The sequence below is a fragment of the Pseudophryne corroboree genome, chromosome 1 (genome assembly GCF_028390025.1).
Source record: "Pseudophryne corroboree isolate aPseCor3 chromosome 1, aPseCor3.hap2, whole genome shotgun sequence".
Lineage (NCBI taxonomy): Eukaryota > Metazoa > Chordata > Amphibia > Anura > Myobatrachidae > Pseudophryne > Pseudophryne corroboree.
Window position 1 is genome coordinate 886,661,171 of NC_086444.1, and position 20,067 is coordinate 886,681,237.

Consider the following 20,067-nt stretch of genomic DNA (forward strand, 5'->3'; position numbering starts at 1 on the left):
ACTACATGTCAGTTCTAAAGACTTTGTTTCATCAGGAACTCAAATCCATCCTTCTTTGATAGGCACACAGTGATTAAATTAGACAAGTAATAAATCAAACCTCTTTGACAAAAATAATTGAATGTGATTATTGAAGTAAGGTGATACTTAACGAATCTAAGGATTTACATCTTAAACACAGAGGAAACTAAAATATATTTCATCAAGAGACCCTACAAGCCAAGTCTTTCAGTTCATGATAGCAGTAACACATATATTTTTCCACATTTTTTGTAATTGCACAGCAAATTGTCATGTTTTATATATTTCGAGCAGTTTCCAATATTGCAACTTTAGTGCTCAGAGCCTGGATAGCTCAGTCGGTAGAGAATCAGACTTTTAATCTGAGGGTCCAGGGTTCAAGTCCCTGTTCATGCGAGTGTCTTTTAAACAATGGTGTTTTTGTTTGTGAAGTGGACAATTTAGCAGAGTTTAAAATGATCCATTCCTGCAGGCAGCAATCTTTTAATTGTTGATGCTGATTATGTTCATTATTAAATGGGAAGGTGTATAGATTGGAGAGATTCTTTAGAATATTAAGAATGGACTTTATCACTCTTCAATAGGCACACATTATTGGCATCTAGTAATATAGTCATCACAAAGTAGTATCGCTACATGTCAGTTCTAAAGACTTTATTTCATCAGGAACTCAAATCCATCCTTCTTTGATAGGCACACAGTGATTAAATTAGACAAGTAATAAATCAAACCTCTTTGACAAAAATAATTGAATGTGATTATTGAAGTGAGGTGATACTTAAAGCATCTAAGGATTTACATCTTAAACACAGAGGTAACTAAAATATATTTCATCAAGAGACCCTACAAGCCAAGTCTTTCAGTTCATGATAGCAGTAACACATATATTTATCCACATTTTTTGTATTTGCACAGCAAATTGTCATGTTTTATATATTTCAAGCAGTTTCCAATATTGCAACTTCAGCACTCAGAGCCTGGATAGCTCAGTCGGTAGAGCATCAGACTTTTAATCTGAGGGTCCAGGGTTCAAGTCCCTGTTCAGGCGAGTGTCTTTTAAACAATGGTGTTTTTGTTTGTGAAATGGACAATTTTGCAGAGTTTAAAATTATCCATTCCTGCAGGCAGCCATCTATTAATTGTTGATGCTGATTATGTTCATTATTCAATGGGAAGGTGAATAGATTGGAAAGATTCTGTAGAATATTAAGAATGGACTTTATCACTCTTCAATAGGCACACATTATTGGCATCTAGTAATATAATCATCACAAAGTAGTATCGCTACATGTCAGTTCTAAAGACTTTATTTCATCAGGAACTCAAATCCATCTTTCTTTGATAGGCACACAGTGATTAAATTAGACAAGTAATAAATCAAACCTCTTTGACAAAAATAATTGAATGTGATTATTGAAGTAAGGTGATACTTAACGAATCTAAGGATTTACATCTTAAACACAGAGGAAACTAAAATATATTTTATCAAGAGACCATACAAGCCAAGTCTTTTAGTTCATGATAGCAGTAACACATATATTTTTCCACATTTTTTGTAATTGCACAGCAAATTGTCATGTTTTATATATTTCGAGCAGTTTCCAATATGGCAACTTCAGTGCTCAGAGCCTGGATAGCTCAGTCGGTAGAGCATCAGACTTTTAATCTGAGGGTCCAGGGTTCAAGTCCCTGTTCAGGCGAGTGTCTTTTAAACAATGGTGTTTTTGTTTGTGAAATGGACAATTTTGCAGAGTTTAAAATCATCCATTCCTGCAGGCAGCCATCTTTTAATTGTTGATGCTGATTATGTTCATTATTCAATGGGAAGGTGTATAGATTGGAGAGATTCTTTAGAATATTAAGAATGGACTTTATCACTCTTCAATAGGCACACATTATTGGCATCTAGTAATATAGTCATCACAAAGTAGTATCACTACATGTCAGTTCTAAAGACTTTGTTTCATCAGGAACTCAAATCCATCCTTCTTTGATAGGCACACAGTGATTAAATTAGACAAGTAATAAATCAAGACTCTTAGACAAAAATAATTGAATGTGATTATTGAAGTGAGGTGATACTTAAAGCATCTAAGGATTTACAACTTAAACACAGAGGAAACTAAAATATATATCATCAAGAGACCCTACAAGCCAAGTCTTTCAGTTCATGATTGCAGTAACACATATATATTTTTCCACATTTTTTGCAATTGCACAGCAAATTGTCATGTTTTATATATTTCGAGCATTTTCCAATATGGCAACTTCAGTGCTCAGAGCCTGGATAGCTCGGTCGGTAGAGCATCAGACTTTTAATCTTGAGGGTCCAGGGTTCAAGTCCCTGTTCAGGCGAGTGTCTTTTAAACAATGTTGTTTTTGTTTGTGAAGTGGACAATTTTGCAGAGTTTAAAATCATCCATTCCTGCAGGCAGCCATCTTTTAATTGTTGATGCTGATTATGTTCATTATTCAATGGGAAGGTGTATAGATTGGAGAGATTCTTTAGAATATTAAGAATGGACTTTATCACTCTTCAATAGGCACACATTATTGGCATCTAGTAATATAGTCATCACAAAGTAGTATCACTACATGTCAGTTCTAAAGACTTTGTTTCATCAGGAACTCAAATCCATCCTTCTTTGATAGGCACACAGTGATTAAATTAGACAAGTAATAAATCAATCCTCTTTGACAAAAAAAAATTAATGTGATTATTGAAGTGAGGTGATACTTAAAGCATCTAAGGATTTACAACTTAAACACAGAGGAAACTAAAATATATTTCATCAAGAGACCCTACAAGCCAAGTCTTTCAGTTCATGATTGCAGTAACACATATATTTATCCACATTTTTTGTATTTGCACAGCAAATTGTCATGTTTTATATATTTCAAGCGGTTTCCAATATGGCAACTTCGGCACTCAGAGCCTGGATAGCTCAGTCGGTAGAGCATCAGACTTTTAATCTGAGGGTCCAGGGTTCAAGTCCTGGTTAATGCGAGTGTCTTTTAAACAATGGTGTTTTTGTTTGTGAAATGGACAATTTTGCAGAGTTTAAAATTATCCATTCCTGTAGGCAGCCATCTTTTAATTGTTGATGCTAATTATGTTCATTAATCAATGGGAAGGTGTATAGATTGGAAAGATTCTGTAGAATATTAAGAATGGACTTTATCACTCTTCAATAGGCACACATTATTGGCATCTAGTAATATAATCATCACAAAGTAGTATCGCTACATGTCAGTTCTAAAGACTTTATTTCATCAGGAACTCAAATCCATCCTTCTTTGATAGGCACACAGTGATTAAATTAGACAAGTAATAAATCAAACCTCTTTGACAAAAATAATTGAATGTGATTATTGAAGTAAGGTGATACTTAACGAATCTAAGGATTTACATCTTAAACACAGAGGAAACTAAAATATATTTCATCAAGAGACCCTACAAGCCAAGTCTTTCAGTTCATGATAGCAGTAACACATATATTTTTCCACATTTTTTGTAATTGCACAGCAAATTGTCATGTATTATATATTTCGATCAGTTTCCAATATGGCAACTTTAGTGCTCAGATCCTGGATAGCTCAGTTGGTAGAAAATCAGACTTTTAATCTGAGGGTCCAGGGTTCAAGTCCCTGTTCATGCGAGTGTCTTTTAAACAATGGTGTTTTTGTTTGTGAAGTGGACAATTTTGCAGAGTTTAAAATGATCCATTCCTGCAGGCAGCCATCTTTTAATTGTTGATGCTGATTATGTTCATTATTCAATGGGAAGGTGTGTAGATTGGAGAGATTCTTTAGAATATTAAGAATGGACTTTATCACTCTTCAATAGGCACACATTATTGGCATCTAGTAATATAGTCATCACAAAGTAGTATCGCTACATGTCAGTTCTAAAGACTTTATTTCATCAGGAACTCAAATCCATCCTTCTTTGATAGGCACACAGTGATTAAATTAGACAAGTAATAAATCAAACCTCTTTGACAAAAATAATTGAATGTGATTATTGAAGTAAGGTGATACTTAACGAATCTAAGGATTTACATCTTAAACACAGAGGAAACTAAAATATATTTCATCAAGAGACCCTACAAGCCAAGTCTTTCAGTTCATGATAGCAGTAACACATATATTTATCCACATTTTTTGTATTTGCACAGCAAATTGTCATGTTTTATATATTTCAAGCAGTTTCCAATATGGCAACTTCAGCACTCAGAGCCTGGATAGCTCAGTCGGTAGAGCATCAGACTTTTAATCTGAGGGTCCAGGGTTCAAGTCCCTGTTCATGCGAGTGTCTTTTAAACAATGGTGTTTTTGTTTGTGAAATGGACAATTTTGCAGAGTTTAAAATTATCCATTCCTGCAGGCAGCCATCTATTAATTGTTGATGCTGATTATGTTCATTATTCAATGGGAAGGTGAATAGATTGGAAAGATTCTGTAGAATATTAAGAATGGACTTTATCACTCTTCAATAGGCACACATTATTGGCATCTAGTAATATAATCATCACAAAGTAGTATCGCTACATGTCAGTTCTAAAGACTTTATTTCATCAGGAACTCAAATCCATCTTTCTTTGATAGGCACACAGTGATTAAATTAGACAAGTAATAAATCAAACCTCTTTGACAAAAAGAATTGAATGTGATTATTGAAGTAAGGTGATACTTAACGAATCTAAGGATTTACATCTTAAACACAGAGGAAACTAAAATATATTTTATCGAGAGACCATACAAGCCAAGTCTTTTAGTTCATGATAGCAGTAACACATATATTTTTCCACATTTTTTGTAATTGCACAGCAAATTGTCATGTTTTATATATTTCGAGCAGTTTCCAATATGGCAACTTCAGTGCTCAGAGCCTGGATAGCTCAGTCGGTAGAGCATCAGACTTTTAATCTGAGGGTCCAGGGTTCAAGTCTCTGTTCAAGCGAGTGTCTTTTAAACAATGGTGTTTTTGTTTGTGAAATGGACAATTTTGCAGAGTTTAAAATCATCCATTCCTGCAGGCAGCCATCTTTTAATTGTTGATGCTGATTATGTTCATTATTCAATGGGAAGGTGTATAGATTGGAGAGATTCTTTAGAATATTAAGAATGGACTTTATCACTCTTCAATAGGCACACATTATTGGCATCTAGTAATATAATCATCACAAAGTAGTATCACTACATGTCAGTTCTAAAGACTTTGTTTCATCAGGAACTCAAATCCATCCTTCTTTGATAGGCACACAGTGATTAAATTAGACAAGTAATAAATCAAACCTCTTTGACAAAAATAATTGAATGTGATTATTGAAGTAAGGTGATACTTAACGAATCTAAGGATTTACATCTTAAACACAGAGGAAACTAAAATATATTTCATCAAGAGACCCTACAAGCCAAGTCTTTCAGTTCATGATTGCAGTAACACATATATTTTTCCACATTTTTTGTAATTGCACAGCAAATTGTCATGTTTTATATATTTGAGCAGTTTCCAATATGGCAACTTCAGCGCTCAGAGCCTGGATAGCTCAGTCGGTAGAGCATCAGACTTTTAATCTGAGGGTCCAGGGTTCAAGTCCCTGTTCAGGCGAGTGTCTTTTAAACAATGGTGTTTTTGTTTGTGAAGTGGACAATTTTGCAGAGTTTAAAATTATCCATTCCTGCAGGCAGCCATCTTTTAATTGTTGATGCTGATTATGTTCATTATTCAATGGGAAGGTGAATAGATTGGAAAGATTCTGTAGAATATTAAGAATGGACTTTATCACTCTTCAATAGGCACACATTATTGGCATCTAGTAATATAATCATCACAAAGTAGTATCGCTACATGTCAGTTCTAAAGACTTTATTTCATCAGGAACTCAAATCCATCTTTCTTTGATAGGCACACAGTGATTAAATTAGACAAGTAATAAATCAAACCTCTTTGACAAAAATAATTGAATGTGATTATTGAAGTAAGGTGATACTTAATGAATCTAAGGATTTACATCTTAAACACAGAGGAAACTAAAATATATTTTATCAAGAGACCATACAAGCCAAGTCTTTTAGTTCATGATAGCAGTAACACATATATTTTTCCACATTTTTTGTAATTGCACAGCAAATTGTCATGTTTTATATATTTCGAGCAGTTTCCAATATGGCAACTTCAGTGGTCAGATCCTGGATAGCTCAGTCGGTAGAGCATCAGACTTTTAATCTGAGGGTCCAGGGTTCAAGTCCCTGTTCAGGCGAGTGTCTTTTAAACAATGGTGTTTTTGTTTGTGAAATGGACAATTTTGCAGAGTTTAAAATCATTCATTCCTGCAGGCAGCCATCTTTTAATTGTTGATGCTGATTATGTTCATTATTCAATGGGAAGGTGTATAGATTGGAGAGATTCTTTAGAATATTAAGAATGGACTTTATCACTCTTCAATAGGCACACATTATTGGCATCTAGCAATATAATCATCACAAAGTAGTATCACTACATGTCAGTTCTAAAGACTTTGTTTCATCAGGAACTCAAATCCATCCTTCTTTGATAGGCACACAGTGATTAAATTAGACAAGTAATAAATCAAACCTCTTTGACAAAAAGAATTGAATGTGATTATTGAAGTAAGGTGATACTTAACGAATCTAAGGATTTACATCTTAAACACAGAGGAAACTAAAATATATTTCATCAAGAGACCCTACAAGCCAAGTCTTTCAGTTCATGATAGCAGTAACACATATATTTTTCCACATTTTTTGTAATTGCACAGCAAATTGTCATGTATTATATATTTCGAGCAGTTTCCAATATTGCAACTTTAGTGCTCAGAGCCTGGATGGCTCAGTCGGTAGAGAATCAGACTTTTAATCTGAGGGTCCAGGGTTCAAGTCCCTGTTCATGCGAGTGTCTTTTAAACAATGGTGTTTTTGTTTGTGAAGTGGACAATTTAGCAGAGTTTAAAATGATCCATTCCTGCAGGCAGCCATCTTTTAATTGTTGATGCTGATTATGTTCATTATTAAATGGGAAGGTGTATAGATTGGAGAGATTCTTTAGAATATTAAGAATGGACTTTATCACTCTTCAATAGGCACACATTATTGGCATCTAGTAATATAGTCATCACAAAGTAGTATCGCTACATGTCAGTTCTAAAGACTTTATTTCATCAGGAACTCAAATCCATCCTTCTTTGATAGGCACACAGTGATTAAATTAGACAAGTAATAAATCAAACCTCTTTGACAAAAATAATTGAATGTGATTATTGAAGTGAGGTGATACTTAAAGCATCTAAGGATTTACATCTTAAACACAGAGGAAACTAAAATATATTTCATCAAGAGACCCTACAAGCCAAGTCTTTCAGTTCATGATAGCAGTAACACATATATTTATCCACATTTTTTGTATTTGCACAGCAAATTGTCATGTTTTATATATTTCGAGCATTTTCCAATATGGCAACTTCAGTGCTCAGAGCCTGGATAGCTCAGTCGGTAGAGCATCAGACTTTTAATCTTGAGGGTCCAGGGTTCAAGTCCCTGTTCAGGCGAGTGTCTTTTAAACAATGTTGTTTTTGTTTGTGAAGTGGACAATTTTGCAGAGTTTAAAATCATCCATTCCTGCAGGCAGCCATCTTTTAATTGTTGATGCTGATTATGTTCATTATTCAATGGGAAGGTGTATAGATTGGAGAGATTCTTTAGAATATTAAGAATGGACTTTATCACTCTTCAATAGGCACACATTATTGGCATCTAGTAATATAGTCATCACAAAGTAGTATCACTACATGTCAGTTCTAAAGACTTTGTTTCATCAGGAACTCAAATCCATCCTTCTTTGATAGGCACACAGTGATTAAATTAGACAAGTAATAAATCAATCCTCTTTGACAAAAAAAAATTAATGTGATTATTGAAGTGAGGTGATACTTAAAGCATCTAAGGATTTACAACTTAAACACAGAGGAAACTAAAATATATTTCATCAAGAGACCCTACAAGCCAAGTCTTTCAGTTCATGATTGCAGTAACACATATATTTATCCACATTTTTTGTATTTGCACAGCAAATTGTCATGTTTTATATATTTCAAGCGGTTTCCAATATGGCAACTTCGGCACTCAGAGCCTGGATAGCTCAGTCGGTAGAGCATCAGACTTTTAATCTGAGGGTCCAGGGTTCAAGTCCTGGTTAATGCGAGTGTCTTTTAAACAATGGTGTTTTTGTTTGTGAAATGGACAATTTTGCAGAGTTTAAAATTATCCATTCCTGTAGGCAGCCATCTTTTAATTGTTGATGCTAATTATGTTCATTAATCAATGGGAAGGTGTATAGATTGGAAAGATTCTGTAGAATATTAAGAATGGACTTTATCACTCTTCAATAGGCACACATTATTGGCATCTAGTAATATAATCATCACAAAGTAGTATCGCTACATGTCAGTTCTAAAGACTTTATTTCATCAGGAACTCAAATCCATCCTTCTTTGATAGGCACACAGTGATTAAATTAGACAAGTAATAAATCAAACCTCTTTGACAAAAATAATTGAATGTGATTATTGAAGTAAGGTGATACTTAACGAATCTAAGGATTTACATCTTAAACACAGAGGAAACTAAAATATATTTCATCAAGAGACCCTACAAGCCAAGTCTTTCAGTTCATGATAGCAGTAACACATATATTTTTCCACATTTTTTGTAATTGCACAGCAAATTGTCATGTATTATATATTTCGATCAGTTTCCAATATGGCAACTTTAGTGCTCAGATCCTGGATAGCTCAGTTGGTAGAAAATCAGACTTTTAATCTGAGGGTCCAGGGTTCAAGTCCCTGTTCATGCGAGTGTCTTTTAAACAATGGTGTTTTTGTTTGTGAAGTGGACAATTTTGCAGAGTTTAAAATGATCCATTCCTGCAGGCAGCCATCTTTTAATTGTTGATGCTGATTATGTTCATTATTCAATGGGAAGGTGTGTAGATTGGAGAGATTCTTTAGAATATTAAGAATGGACTTTATCACTCTTCAATAGGCACACATTATTGGCATCTAGTAATATAGTCATCACAAAGTAGTATCGCTACATGTCAGTTCTAAAGACTTTATTTCATCAGGAACTCAAATCCATCCTTCTTTGATAGGCACACAGTGATTAAATTAGACAAGTAATAAATCAAACCTCTTTGACAAAAATAATTGAATGTGATTATTGAAGTAAGGTGATACTTAACGAATCTAAGGATTTACATCTTAAACACAGAGGAAACTAAAATATATTTCATCAAGAGACCCTACAAGCCAAGTCTTTCAGTTCATGATAGCAGTAACACATATATTTATCCACATTTTTTGTATTTGCACAGCAAATTGTCATGTTTTATATATTTCAAGCAGTTTCCAATATGGCAACTTCAGCACTCAGAGCCTGGATAGCTCAGTCGGTAGAGCATCAGACTTTTAATCTGAGGGTCCAGGGTTCAAGTCCCTGTTCATGCGAGTGTCTTTTAAACAATGGTGTTTTTGTTTGTGAAATGGACAATTTTGCAGAGTTTAAAATTATCCATTCCTGCAGGCAGCCATCTATTAATTGTTGATGCTGATTATGTTCATTATTCAATGGGAAGGTGAATAGATTGGAAAGATTCTGTAGAATATTAAGAATGGACTTTATCACTCTTCAATAGGCACACATTATTGGCATCTAGTAATATAATCATCACAAAGTAGTATCGCTACATGTCAGTTCTAAAGACTTTATTTCATCAGGAACTCAAATCCATCTTTCTTTGATAGGCACACAGTGATTAAATTAGACAAGTAATAAATCAAACCTCTTTGACAAAAAGAATTGAATGTGATTATTGAAGTAAGGTGATACTTAACGAATCTAAGGATTTACATCTTAAACACAGAGGAAACTAAAATATATTTTATCGAGAGACCATACAAGCCAAGTCTTTTAGTTCATGATAGCAGTAACACATATATTTTTCCACATTTTTTGTAATTGCACAGCAAATTGTCATGTTTTATATATTTCGAGCAGTTTCCAATATGGCAACTTCAGTGCTCAGAGCCTGGATAGCTCAGTCGGTAGAGCATCAGACTTTTAATCTGAGGGTCCAGGGTTCAAGTCTCTGTTCAAGCGAGTGTCTTTTAAACAATGGTGTTTTTGTTTGTGAAATGGACAATTTTGCAGAGTTTAAAATCATCCATTCCTGCAGGCAGCCATCTTTTAATTGTTGATGCTGATTATGTTCATTATTCAATGGGAAGGTGTATAGATTGGAGAGATTCTTTAGAATATTAAGAATGGACTTTATCACTCTTCAATAGGCACACATTATTGGCATCTAGTAATATAATCATCACAAAGTAGTATCACTACATGTCAGTTCTAAAGACTTTGTTTCATCAGGAACTCAAATCCATCCTTCTTTGATAGGCACACAGTGATTAAATTAGACAAGTAATAAATCAAACCTCTTTGACAAAAATAATTGAATGTGATTATTGAAGTAAGGTGATACTTAACGAATCTAAGGATTTACATCTTAAACACAGAGGAAACTAAAATATATTTCATCAAGAGACCCTACAAGCCAAGTCTTTCAGTTCATGATTGCAGTAACACATATATTTTTCCACATTTTTTGTAATTGCACAGCAAATTGTCATGTTTTATATATTTAAGCAGTTTCCAATATGGCAACTTCAGCGCTCAGAGCCTGGATAGCTCAGTCGGTAGAGCATCAGACTTTTAATCTGAGGGTCCAGGGTTCAAGTCCCTGTTCAGGCGAGTGTCTTTTAAACAATGGTGTTTTTGTTTGTGAAGTGGACAATTTTGCAGAGTTTAAAATTATCCATTCCTGCAGGCAGCCATCTTTTAATTGTTGATGCTGATTATGTTCATTATTCAATGGGAAGGTGAATAGATTGGAAAGATTCTGTAGAATATTAAGAATGGACTTTATCACTCTTCAATAGGCACACATTATTGGCATCTAGTAATATAATCATCACAAAGTAGTATCGCTACATGTCAGTTCTAAAGACTTTATTTCATCAGGAACTCAAATCCATCTTTCTTTGATAGGCACACAGTGATTAAATTAGACAAGTAATAAATCAAACCTCTTTGACAAAAATAATTGAATGTGATTATTGAAGTAAGGTGATACTTAATGAATCTAAGGATTTACATCTTAAACACAGAGGAAACTAAAATATATTTTATCAAGAGACCATACAAGCCAAGTCTTTTAGTTCATGATAGCAGTAACACATATATTTTTCCACATTTTTTGTAATTGCACAGCAAATTGTCATGTTTTATATATTTCGAGCAGTTTCCAATATGGCAACTTCAGTGGTCAGATCCTGGATAGCTCAGTCGGTAGAGCATCAGACTTTTAATCTGAGGGTCCAGGGTTCAAGTCCCTGTTCAGGCGAGTGTCTTTTAAACAATGGTGTTTTTGTTTGTGAAATGGACAATTTTGCAGAGTTTAAAATCATTCATTCCTGCAGGCAGCCATCTTTTAATTGTTGATGCTGATTATGTTCATTATTCAATGGGAAGGTGTATAGATTGGAGAGATTCTTTAGAATATTAAGAATGGACTTTATCACTCTTCAATAGGCACACATTATTGGCATCTAGCAATATAATCATCACAAAGTAGTATCACTACATGTCAGTTCTAAAGACTTTGTTTCATCAGGAACTCAAATCCATCCTTCTTTGATAGGCACACAGTGATTAAATTAGACAAGTAATAAATCAAACCTCTTTGACAAAAAGAATTGAATGTGATTATTGAAGTAAGGTGATACTTAACGAATCTAAGGATTTACATCTTAAACACAGAGGAAACTAAAATATATTTCATCAAGAGACCCTACAAGCCAAGTCTTTCAGTTCATGATAGCAGTAACACATATATTTTTCCACATTTTTTGTAATTGCACAGCAAATTGTCATGTATTATATATTTCGAGCAGTTTCCAATATTGCAACTTTAGTGCTCAGAGCCTGGATGGCTCAGTCGGTAGAGAATCAGACTTTTAATCTGAGGGTCCAGGGTTCAAGTCCCTGTTCATGCGAGTGTCTTTTAAACAATGGTGTTTTTGTTTGTGAAGTGGACAATTTAGCAGAGTTTAAAATGATCCATTCCTGCAGGCAGCCATCTTTTAATTGTTGATGCTGATTATGTTCATTATTAAATGGGAAGGTGTATAGATTGGAGAGATTCTTTAGAATATTAAGAATGGACTTTATCACTCTTCAATAGGCACACATTATTGGCATCTAGTAATATAGTCATCACAAAGTAGTATCGCTACATGTCAGTTCTAAAGACTTTATTTCATCAGGAACTCAAATCCATCCTTCTTTGATAGGCACACAGTGATTAAATTAGACAAGTAATAAATCAAACCTCTTTGACAAAAATAATTGAATGTGATTATTGAAGTGAGGTGATACTTAAAGCATCTAAGGATTTACATCTTAAACACAGAGGAAACTAAAATATATTTCATCAAGAGACCCTACAAGCCAAGTCTTTCAGTTCATGATAGCAGTAACACATATATTTATCCACATTTTTTGTATTTGCACAGCAAATTGTCATGTTTTATATATTTCGAGCATTTTCCAATATGGCAACTTCAGTGCTCAGAGCCTGGATAGCTCAGTCGGTAGAGCATCAGACTTTTAATCTGAGGGTCCAGGGTTCAAGTCCCTGTTCAGGCGAGTGTCTTTTAAACAATGTTGTTTTTGTTTGTGAAGTGGACAATTTTGCAGAGTTTAAAATCATACATTCCTGCAGGCAGCCATCTTTTAATTGTTGATGCTGATTATGTTCATTATTCAATGGGAAGGTGTATAGATTGGAGAGATTCTTTAGAATATTAAGAATGGACTTTATCACTCTTCAATAGGCACACATTATTGGCATCTAGTAATATAGTCATCACAAAGTAGTATCACTACATGTCAGTTCTAAAGACTTTGTTTCATCAGGAACTCAAATCCATCCTTCTTTGATAGGCACACAGTGATTAAATTAGACAAGTAATAAATCAATCCTCTTTGACAAAAATAATTGAATGTGATTATTGAAGTGAGGTGATACTTAAAGCATCTAAGGATTTACATCTTAAACACAGAGGAAACTAAAATATATTTCATCAAGAGACCCTACAAGCCAAGTCTTTCAGTTCATGATTGCAGTAACACATATATTTTTCCACATTTTTTGTAATTGCACAGCAAATTGTCATGTTTTATATATTTGAGCAGTTTCCAATATGGCAACTTCAGCGCTCAGAGCCTGGATAGCTCAGTCGGTAGAGCATCAGACTTTTAATCTGAGGGTCCAGGGTTCAAGTCCCTGTTCAGGCGAGTGTCTTTTAAACAATGGTGTTTTTGTTTGTGAAGTGGACAATTTTGCAGAGTTTAAAATTATCCATTCCTGCAGGCAGCCATCTTTTAATTGTTGATGCTGATTATGTTCATTATTCAATGGGAAGGTGAATAGATTGGAAAGATTCTGTAGAATATTAAGAATGGACTTTATCACTCTTCAATAGGCACACATTATTGGCATCTAGTAATATAATCATCACAAAGTAGTATCGCTACATGTCAGTTCTAAAGACTTTATTTCATCAGGAACTCAAATCCATCTTTCTTTGATAGGCACACAGTGATTAAATTAGACAAGTAATAAATCAAACCTCTTTGACAAAAATAATTGAATGTGATTATTGAAGTAAGGTGATACTTAACGAATCTAAGGATTTACATCTTAAACACAGAGGAAACTAAAATATATTTTATCAAGAGACCATACAAGCCAAGTCTTTTAGTTCATGATAGCAGTAACACATATATTTTTCCACATTTTTTGTAATTGCACAGCAAATTGTCATGTTTTATATATTTCGAGCAGTTTCCAATATGGCAACTTCAGTGGTCAGAGCCTGGATAGCTCAGTCGGTAGAGCATCAGACTTTTAATCTGAGGGTCCAGGGTTCAAGTCCCTGTTCAGGCGAGTGTCTTTTAAACAATGGTGTTTTTGTTTGTGAAATGGACAATTTTGCAGAGTTTAAAATCATCCATTCCTGCAGGCAGCCATCTTTTAATTGTTGATGCTGATTATGTTCATTATTCAATGGGAAGGTGTATAGATTGGAGAGATTCTTTAGAATATTAAGAATGGACTTTATCACTCTTCAATAGGCACACATTATTGGCATCTAGCAATATAATCATCACAAAGTAGTATCACTACATGTCAGTTCTAAAGACTTTGTTTCATCAGGAACTCAAATCCATCCTTCTTTGATAGGCACACAGTGATTAAATTAGACAAGTAATAAATCAAACCTCTTTGACAAAAATAATTGAATGTGATTATTGAAGTAAGGTGATACTTAACGAATCTAAGGATTTACATCTTAAACACAGAGGAAACTAAAATATATTTCATCAAGAGACCCTACAAGCCAAGTCTTTCAGTTCATGATAGCAGTAACACATATATTTTTCCACATTTTTTGTAATTGCCCAGCAAATTGTCATGTTTTATATATTTCGAGCAGTTTCCAATATTGCAACTTTAGTGCTCAGAGCCTGGATAGCTCAGTCGGTAGAGAATCAGACTTTTAATCTGAGGGTCCAGGGTTCAAGTCCCTGTTCATGCGAGTGTCTTTTAAACAATGGTGTTTTTGTTTGTGAAGTGGACAATTTAGCAGAGTTTAAAATGATCCATTCCTGCAGGCAGCCATCTTTTAATTGTTGATGCTGATTATGTTCATTATTAAATGGGAAGGTGTATAGATTGGAGAGATTCTTTAGAATATTAAGAATGGACTTTATCACTCTTCAATAGGCACACATTATTGGCATCTAGTAATATAGTCATCACAAAGTAGTATCGCTACATGTCAGTTCTAAAGACTTTATTTCATCAGGAACTCAAATCCATCCTTCTTTGATAGGCACACAGTGATTAAATTAGACAAGTAATAAATCAAACCTCTTTGACAAAAATAATTGAATGTGATTATTGAAGTGAGGTGATACTTAAAGCATCTAAGGATTTACATCTTAAACACAGAGGAAACTAAAATATATTTCATCAAGAGACCCTACAAGCCAAGTCTTTCAGTTCATGATAGCAGTAACACATATATTTATCCACATTTTTTGTATTTGCACAGCAAATTGTCATGTTTTATATATTTCAAGCAGTTTCCAATATTGCAACTGCAGCAGTCAGAGCCTGGATAGCTCAGTCGGTAGAGCATCAGACTTTTAATCTGAGGGTCCAGGGTTCAAGTCCCTGTTCAGGCGAGTGTCTTTTAAACAATGGTGTTTTTGTTTGTGAAATGGACAATTTTGCAGAGTTTAAAATTATCCATTCCTGCAGGCAGCCATCTATTAATTGTTGATGCTGATTATGTTCATTATTCAATGGGAAGGTGAATAGATTGGAAAGATTCTGTAGAATATTAAGAATGGACTTTATCACTCTTCAATAGGCACACATTATTGGCATCTAGTAATATAATCATCACAAAGTAGTATCGCTACATGTCAGTTCTAAAGACTTTATTTCATCAGGAACTCAAATCCATCTTTCTTTGATAGGCACACAGTGATTAAATTAGACAAGTAATAAATCAAACCTCTTTGACAAAAATAATTGAATGTGATTATTGAAGTAAGGTGATACTTAACGAATCTAAGGATTTACATCTTAAACACAGAGGAAACTAAAATATATTTTATCAAGAGACCATACAAGCCAAGTCTTTTAGTTCATGATAGCAGTAACACATATATTTTTCCACATTTTTTGTAATTGCACAGCAAATTGTCATGTTTTATATATTTCGAGCAGTTTCCAATATGGCAACTTCAGTGCTCAGAGCCTGGATAGCTCAGTCGGTAGAGCATCAGACTTTTAATCTGAGGGTCCAGGGTTCAAGTCCCTGTTCAGGCGAGTGTCTTTTAAACAATGGTGTTTTTGTTTGTGAAATGGACAATTTTGCAGAGTTTAAAATCATCCATTCCTGCAGGCAGCCATCTTTTAATTGTTGATGCTGATTATGTTCATTATTCAATGGGAAGGTGTATAGATTGGAGAGATTCTTTAGAATATTAAGAATGGACTTTATCACTCTTCAATAGGCACACATTATTGGCATCTAGTAATATAATCATCACAAAGTAGTATCACTACATGTCAGTTCTAAAGACTTTGTTTCATCAGGAACTCAAATCCATCCTTCTTTGATAGGCACACAGTGATTACATTAGACAAGTAATAAATCAAACCTCTTTGACAAAAATAATTGAATGTGATTATTGAAGTAAGGTGATACTTAACGAATCTAAGGATTTACATCTTAAACACAGAGGAAACTAAAATATATTTCATCAAGAGACCCTACAAGCCAAGTCTTTCAGTTCATGATTGCAGTAACACATATATTTTTCCACATTTTTTGTAAATGCACAGCAAATTGTCATGTTTTATATATTTGAGCAGTTTCCAATATGGCAACTTCAGCGCTCAGAGCCTGGATAGCTCAGTCGGTAGAGCATCAGACTTTTAATCTGAGGGTCCAGGGTTCAAGTCCCTGTTCAGGCGAGTGTCTTTTAAACAATGGTGTTTTTGTTTGTGAAGTGGACAATTTTGCAGAGTTTAAAATTATCCATTCCTGCAGGCAGCCATCTTTTAATTGTTGATGCTGATTATGTTCATTATTCAATGGGAAGGTGTATAGATTGGAGAGATTCTTTAGAATATTAAGAATGGACTTTATCACTCTTCAATAGGCACACATTATTGGCATCTAGTAATATAGTCATCACAAAGTAGTATCACTACATGTCAGTTCTAAAGACTTTGTTTCATCAGGAACTCAAATCCATCCTTCTTTGATAGGCACACAGTGATTAAATTAGACAAGTAATAAATCAAGACTCTTAGACAAAAATAATTGAATGTGATTATTGAAGTGAGGTGATACTTAAAGCATCTAAGGATTTACAACTTAAACACAGAGGAAACTAAAATATATTTCATCAAGAGACCCTACAAGCCAAGTCTTTCAGTTCATGATTGCAGTAACACATATATATTTTTCCACATTTTTTGCAATTGCACAGCAAATTGTCATGTTTTATATATTTCGAGCATTTTCCAATATGGCAACTTCAGTGCTCAGAGCCTGGATAGCTCAGTCGGTAGAGCATCAGACTTTTAATCTGAGGGTCCAGGGTTCAAGTCGCTGTTCAGGCGAGTGTCTTTTAAACAATGTTGTTTTTGTTTGTGAAGTGGACAATTTTGCAGAGTTTAAAATCATACATTCCTGCAGGCAGCCATCTTTTAATTGTTGATGCTGATTATGTTCATTATTCAATGGGAAGGTGTATAGATTGGAGAGATTCTTTAGAATATTAAGAATGGACTTTATCACTCTTCAATAGGCACACATTATTGGCATCTAGTAATATAGTCATCACAAAGTAGTATCACTACATGTCAGTTCTAAAGACTTTGTTTCATCAGGAACTCAAATCCATCCTTCTTTGATAGGCACACAGTGATTAAATTAGACAAGTAATAAATCAATCCTCTTTGACAAAAAAAATTTAATGTGATTATTGAAGTGAGGTGATACTTAAAGCATCTAAGGATTTACAACTTAAACACAGAGGAAACTAAAATATATTTCATCAAGAGACCCTACAAGCCAAGTCTTTCAGTTCATGATTGCAGTAACACATATATTTTTCCACATTTTTTGTAATTGCACAGCAAATTGTCATGTTTTATATATTTGAGCAGTTTCCAATATGGTAACTTCAGCACTCAGAGCCTGGATAGCTCAGTCGGTAGAGCATCAGACTTTTAATCTGAGGGTCCAGGGTTCAAGTCCCTGTTCAGGCGAGTGTCTTTTAAACAATGGTGTTTTTGTTTGTGAAGTGGACAATTTTGCAGAGTTTAAAATTATCCATTCCTGCAGGCAGCCATCTTTTAATTGTTGATGCTGATTATGTTCATTATTCAATGGGAAGGTGTATAGATTGGAGAGATTCTTTAGAATATTAAGAATGGACTTTATCACTCTTCAATAGGCACACATTATTGGCATCTAGTAATATAGTCATCACAAAGTAGTATCGCTACATGTCAGTTCTAAAGACTTTGTTTCATCAGGAACTCAAATCCATCCTTCTTTGATAGGCACACAGTGATTAAATTAGACAAGTAATAAATCAAGACTCTTAGACAAAAATAATTGAATGTGATTATTGAAGTGAGGTGATACTTAAAGCATCTAAGGATTTACAACTTAAACACAGAGGAAACTAAAATATATTTCATCAAGAGACCCTACAAGCCAAGTCTTTCAGTTCATGATTGCAGTAACACATATATATTTTTCCACATTTTTTGCAATTGCACAGCAAATTGTCATGTTTTATATATTTCGAGCATTTTCCAATATGGCAACTTCAGTGCTCAGAGCCTGGATAGCTCAGTCGGTAGAGCAGCAGACTTTTAATCTGAGGGTCCAGGGTTCAAGTCCCTGTTCAGGCGAGTGTCTTTTAAACAATGTTGTTTTTGTTTGTGAAGTGGACAATTTTGCAGAGTTTAAAATCATCCATTCCTGCAGGCAGCCATCTTTTAATTGTTGATGCTGATTATGTTCATTATTCAATGGGAAGGTGTATAGATTGGAGAGATTCTTTAGAATATTAAGAATGGACTTTATCACTCTTCAATAGGCACACATTATTGGCATCTAGTAATATAGTCATCACAAAGTAGTATCACTACATGTCAGTTCTAAAGACTTTGTTTCATCAGGAACTCAAATCCATCCTTCTTTGATAGGCACACAGTGATTAAATTAGACAATTAATAAATCAATCCTCTTTGACAAAAAAAAATTAATGTGATTATTGAAGTGAGGTGATACTTAAAGCATCTAAGGATTTACAACTTAAACACAGAGGAAACTAAAATATATTTCATCAAGAGACCCAACAAGCCAAGTCTTTCAGTTCATGATTGCAGTAACACATATATTTATCCACATTTTTTGTATTTGCACAGCAAATTGTCATGTTTTATATATTTCAAGCAGTTTCCAATATGGCAACTTCGGCACTCAGAGCCTGGATAGCTCAGTCGGTAGAGCATCAGACTTTTAATCTGAGGGTCCAGGGTTCAAGTCCCTGTTCAGGCGAGTGTTTTTTAAACAATGGTGTTTTTGTTTGTGAAATGGACAATTTTGCAGAGTTTAAAATTATCCATTCCTGCAGGCAGCCATCTATTAATTGTTGATGCTGATTATGTTCATTATTCAATGGGAAGGTGAATAGATTGGAAAGATTCTGTAGAATATTAAGAATGGACTTTATCACTCTTCAATAGGCACACATTATTGGCATCTAGTAATATAATCATCACAAAGTAGTATCACTACATGTCAGTTCTAAAGACTTTGTTTCATCAGGAACTCAAATCCATCCTTCTTTGATAGGCACACAGTGATTAAATTAGACAAGTAATAAATCAAACCTCTTTGACAAAAATAATTGAATGTGATTATTGAAGTGAGGTGATACTTAAAGCATCTAAGGATTTACAACTTAAACACAGAGGAAACTAAAATATATTTCATCAAGAGACCCTACAAGCCAAGTCTTTCAGTTCATGATTGCAGTAACACATATATATTTTTCCACATTTTTTGCAATTGCACAGCAAATTGTCATGTTTTATATATTTCGAGCATTTTCCAATATGGCAACTTCAGTGCTCAGAGCCTGGATAGCTCAGTCGGTAGAGCATCAGACTTTTAATCTGAGGGTCCAGGGTTCAAGTCCCTGTTCAGGCGAGTGTCTTTTAAACAATGTTGTTTTTGTTTGTGAAGTGGACAATTTTGCAGAGTTTAAAATCATCCATTCCTGCAGGCAGCCATC

The 20,067-nt window shown here is 34.3% G+C and overlaps 23 non-coding genes across 23 annotated transcripts; all 23 read left to right on the forward strand.

Moving 5' to 3' along the window:
* The first annotated feature begins 996 nt into the window (after positions 1-996).
* On the forward strand, positions 997-1,069 carry TRNAK-UUU (transfer RNA lysine (anticodon UUU)). The gene has a single exon. It is a non-coding gene; the product is annotated as a tRNA-Lys (tRNA).
* A 579-nt stretch (positions 1,070-1,648) lies between these two features.
* On the forward strand, positions 1,649-1,721 carry TRNAK-UUU (transfer RNA lysine (anticodon UUU)). Its single transcript has one exon. It is a non-coding gene; the product is annotated as a tRNA-Lys (tRNA).
* A 581-nt stretch (positions 1,722-2,302) lies between these two features.
* On the forward strand, positions 2,303-2,376 carry TRNAK-UUU (transfer RNA lysine (anticodon UUU)). The gene has a single exon. It is a non-coding gene; the product is annotated as a tRNA-Lys (tRNA).
* A 1,883-nt stretch (positions 2,377-4,259) lies between these two features.
* Positions 4,260-4,332, forward strand: TRNAK-UUU (transfer RNA lysine (anticodon UUU)). Its single transcript has one exon. It is a non-coding gene; the product is annotated as a tRNA-Lys (tRNA).
* A 579-nt stretch (positions 4,333-4,911) lies between these two features.
* On the forward strand, positions 4,912-4,984 carry TRNAK-UUU (transfer RNA lysine (anticodon UUU)). Its single transcript has one exon. It is a non-coding gene; the product is annotated as a tRNA-Lys (tRNA).
* Positions 4,985-5,562: 578 nt separating this feature from the next.
* TRNAK-UUU (transfer RNA lysine (anticodon UUU)) lies at positions 5,563-5,635 on the forward strand. The gene has a single exon. It is a non-coding gene; the product is annotated as a tRNA-Lys (tRNA).
* Positions 5,636-6,214: 579 nt separating this feature from the next.
* Positions 6,215-6,287, forward strand: TRNAK-UUU (transfer RNA lysine (anticodon UUU)). Its single transcript has one exon. It is a non-coding gene; the product is annotated as a tRNA-Lys (tRNA).
* A 1,231-nt stretch (positions 6,288-7,518) lies between these two features.
* On the forward strand, positions 7,519-7,592 carry TRNAK-UUU (transfer RNA lysine (anticodon UUU)). The gene has a single exon. It is a non-coding gene; the product is annotated as a tRNA-Lys (tRNA).
* A 1,883-nt stretch (positions 7,593-9,475) lies between these two features.
* TRNAK-UUU (transfer RNA lysine (anticodon UUU)) lies at positions 9,476-9,548 on the forward strand. Its single transcript has one exon. It is a non-coding gene; the product is annotated as a tRNA-Lys (tRNA).
* Positions 9,549-10,127: 579 nt separating this feature from the next.
* TRNAK-UUU (transfer RNA lysine (anticodon UUU)) lies at positions 10,128-10,200 on the forward strand. Its single transcript has one exon. It is a non-coding gene; the product is annotated as a tRNA-Lys (tRNA).
* Positions 10,201-10,778: 578 nt separating this feature from the next.
* Positions 10,779-10,851, forward strand: TRNAK-UUU (transfer RNA lysine (anticodon UUU)). The gene has a single exon. It is a non-coding gene; the product is annotated as a tRNA-Lys (tRNA).
* Positions 10,852-11,430: 579 nt separating this feature from the next.
* TRNAK-UUU (transfer RNA lysine (anticodon UUU)) lies at positions 11,431-11,503 on the forward strand. The gene has a single exon. It is a non-coding gene; the product is annotated as a tRNA-Lys (tRNA).
* Positions 11,504-12,734: 1,231 nt separating this feature from the next.
* On the forward strand, positions 12,735-12,807 carry TRNAK-UUU (transfer RNA lysine (anticodon UUU)). Its single transcript has one exon. It is a non-coding gene; the product is annotated as a tRNA-Lys (tRNA).
* Positions 12,808-13,385: 578 nt separating this feature from the next.
* On the forward strand, positions 13,386-13,458 carry TRNAK-UUU (transfer RNA lysine (anticodon UUU)). Its single transcript has one exon. It is a non-coding gene; the product is annotated as a tRNA-Lys (tRNA).
* Positions 13,459-14,037: 579 nt separating this feature from the next.
* On the forward strand, positions 14,038-14,110 carry TRNAK-UUU (transfer RNA lysine (anticodon UUU)). The gene has a single exon. It is a non-coding gene; the product is annotated as a tRNA-Lys (tRNA).
* Positions 14,111-15,341: 1,231 nt separating this feature from the next.
* Positions 15,342-15,414, forward strand: TRNAK-UUU (transfer RNA lysine (anticodon UUU)). Its single transcript has one exon. It is a non-coding gene; the product is annotated as a tRNA-Lys (tRNA).
* Positions 15,415-15,993: 579 nt separating this feature from the next.
* Positions 15,994-16,066, forward strand: TRNAK-UUU (transfer RNA lysine (anticodon UUU)). Its single transcript has one exon. It is a non-coding gene; the product is annotated as a tRNA-Lys (tRNA).
* A 578-nt stretch (positions 16,067-16,644) lies between these two features.
* TRNAK-UUU (transfer RNA lysine (anticodon UUU)) lies at positions 16,645-16,717 on the forward strand. The gene has a single exon. It is a non-coding gene; the product is annotated as a tRNA-Lys (tRNA).
* A 581-nt stretch (positions 16,718-17,298) lies between these two features.
* On the forward strand, positions 17,299-17,371 carry TRNAK-UUU (transfer RNA lysine (anticodon UUU)). The gene has a single exon. It is a non-coding gene; the product is annotated as a tRNA-Lys (tRNA).
* Positions 17,372-17,949: 578 nt separating this feature from the next.
* Positions 17,950-18,022, forward strand: TRNAK-UUU (transfer RNA lysine (anticodon UUU)). Its single transcript has one exon. It is a non-coding gene; the product is annotated as a tRNA-Lys (tRNA).
* Positions 18,023-18,603: 581 nt separating this feature from the next.
* Positions 18,604-18,676, forward strand: TRNAK-UUU (transfer RNA lysine (anticodon UUU)). The gene has a single exon. It is a non-coding gene; the product is annotated as a tRNA-Lys (tRNA).
* A 579-nt stretch (positions 18,677-19,255) lies between these two features.
* TRNAK-UUU (transfer RNA lysine (anticodon UUU)) lies at positions 19,256-19,328 on the forward strand. Its single transcript has one exon. It is a non-coding gene; the product is annotated as a tRNA-Lys (tRNA).
* A 581-nt stretch (positions 19,329-19,909) lies between these two features.
* On the forward strand, positions 19,910-19,982 carry TRNAK-UUU (transfer RNA lysine (anticodon UUU)). The gene has a single exon. It is a non-coding gene; the product is annotated as a tRNA-Lys (tRNA).
* Positions 19,983-20,067: the final 85 nt, after the last annotated feature.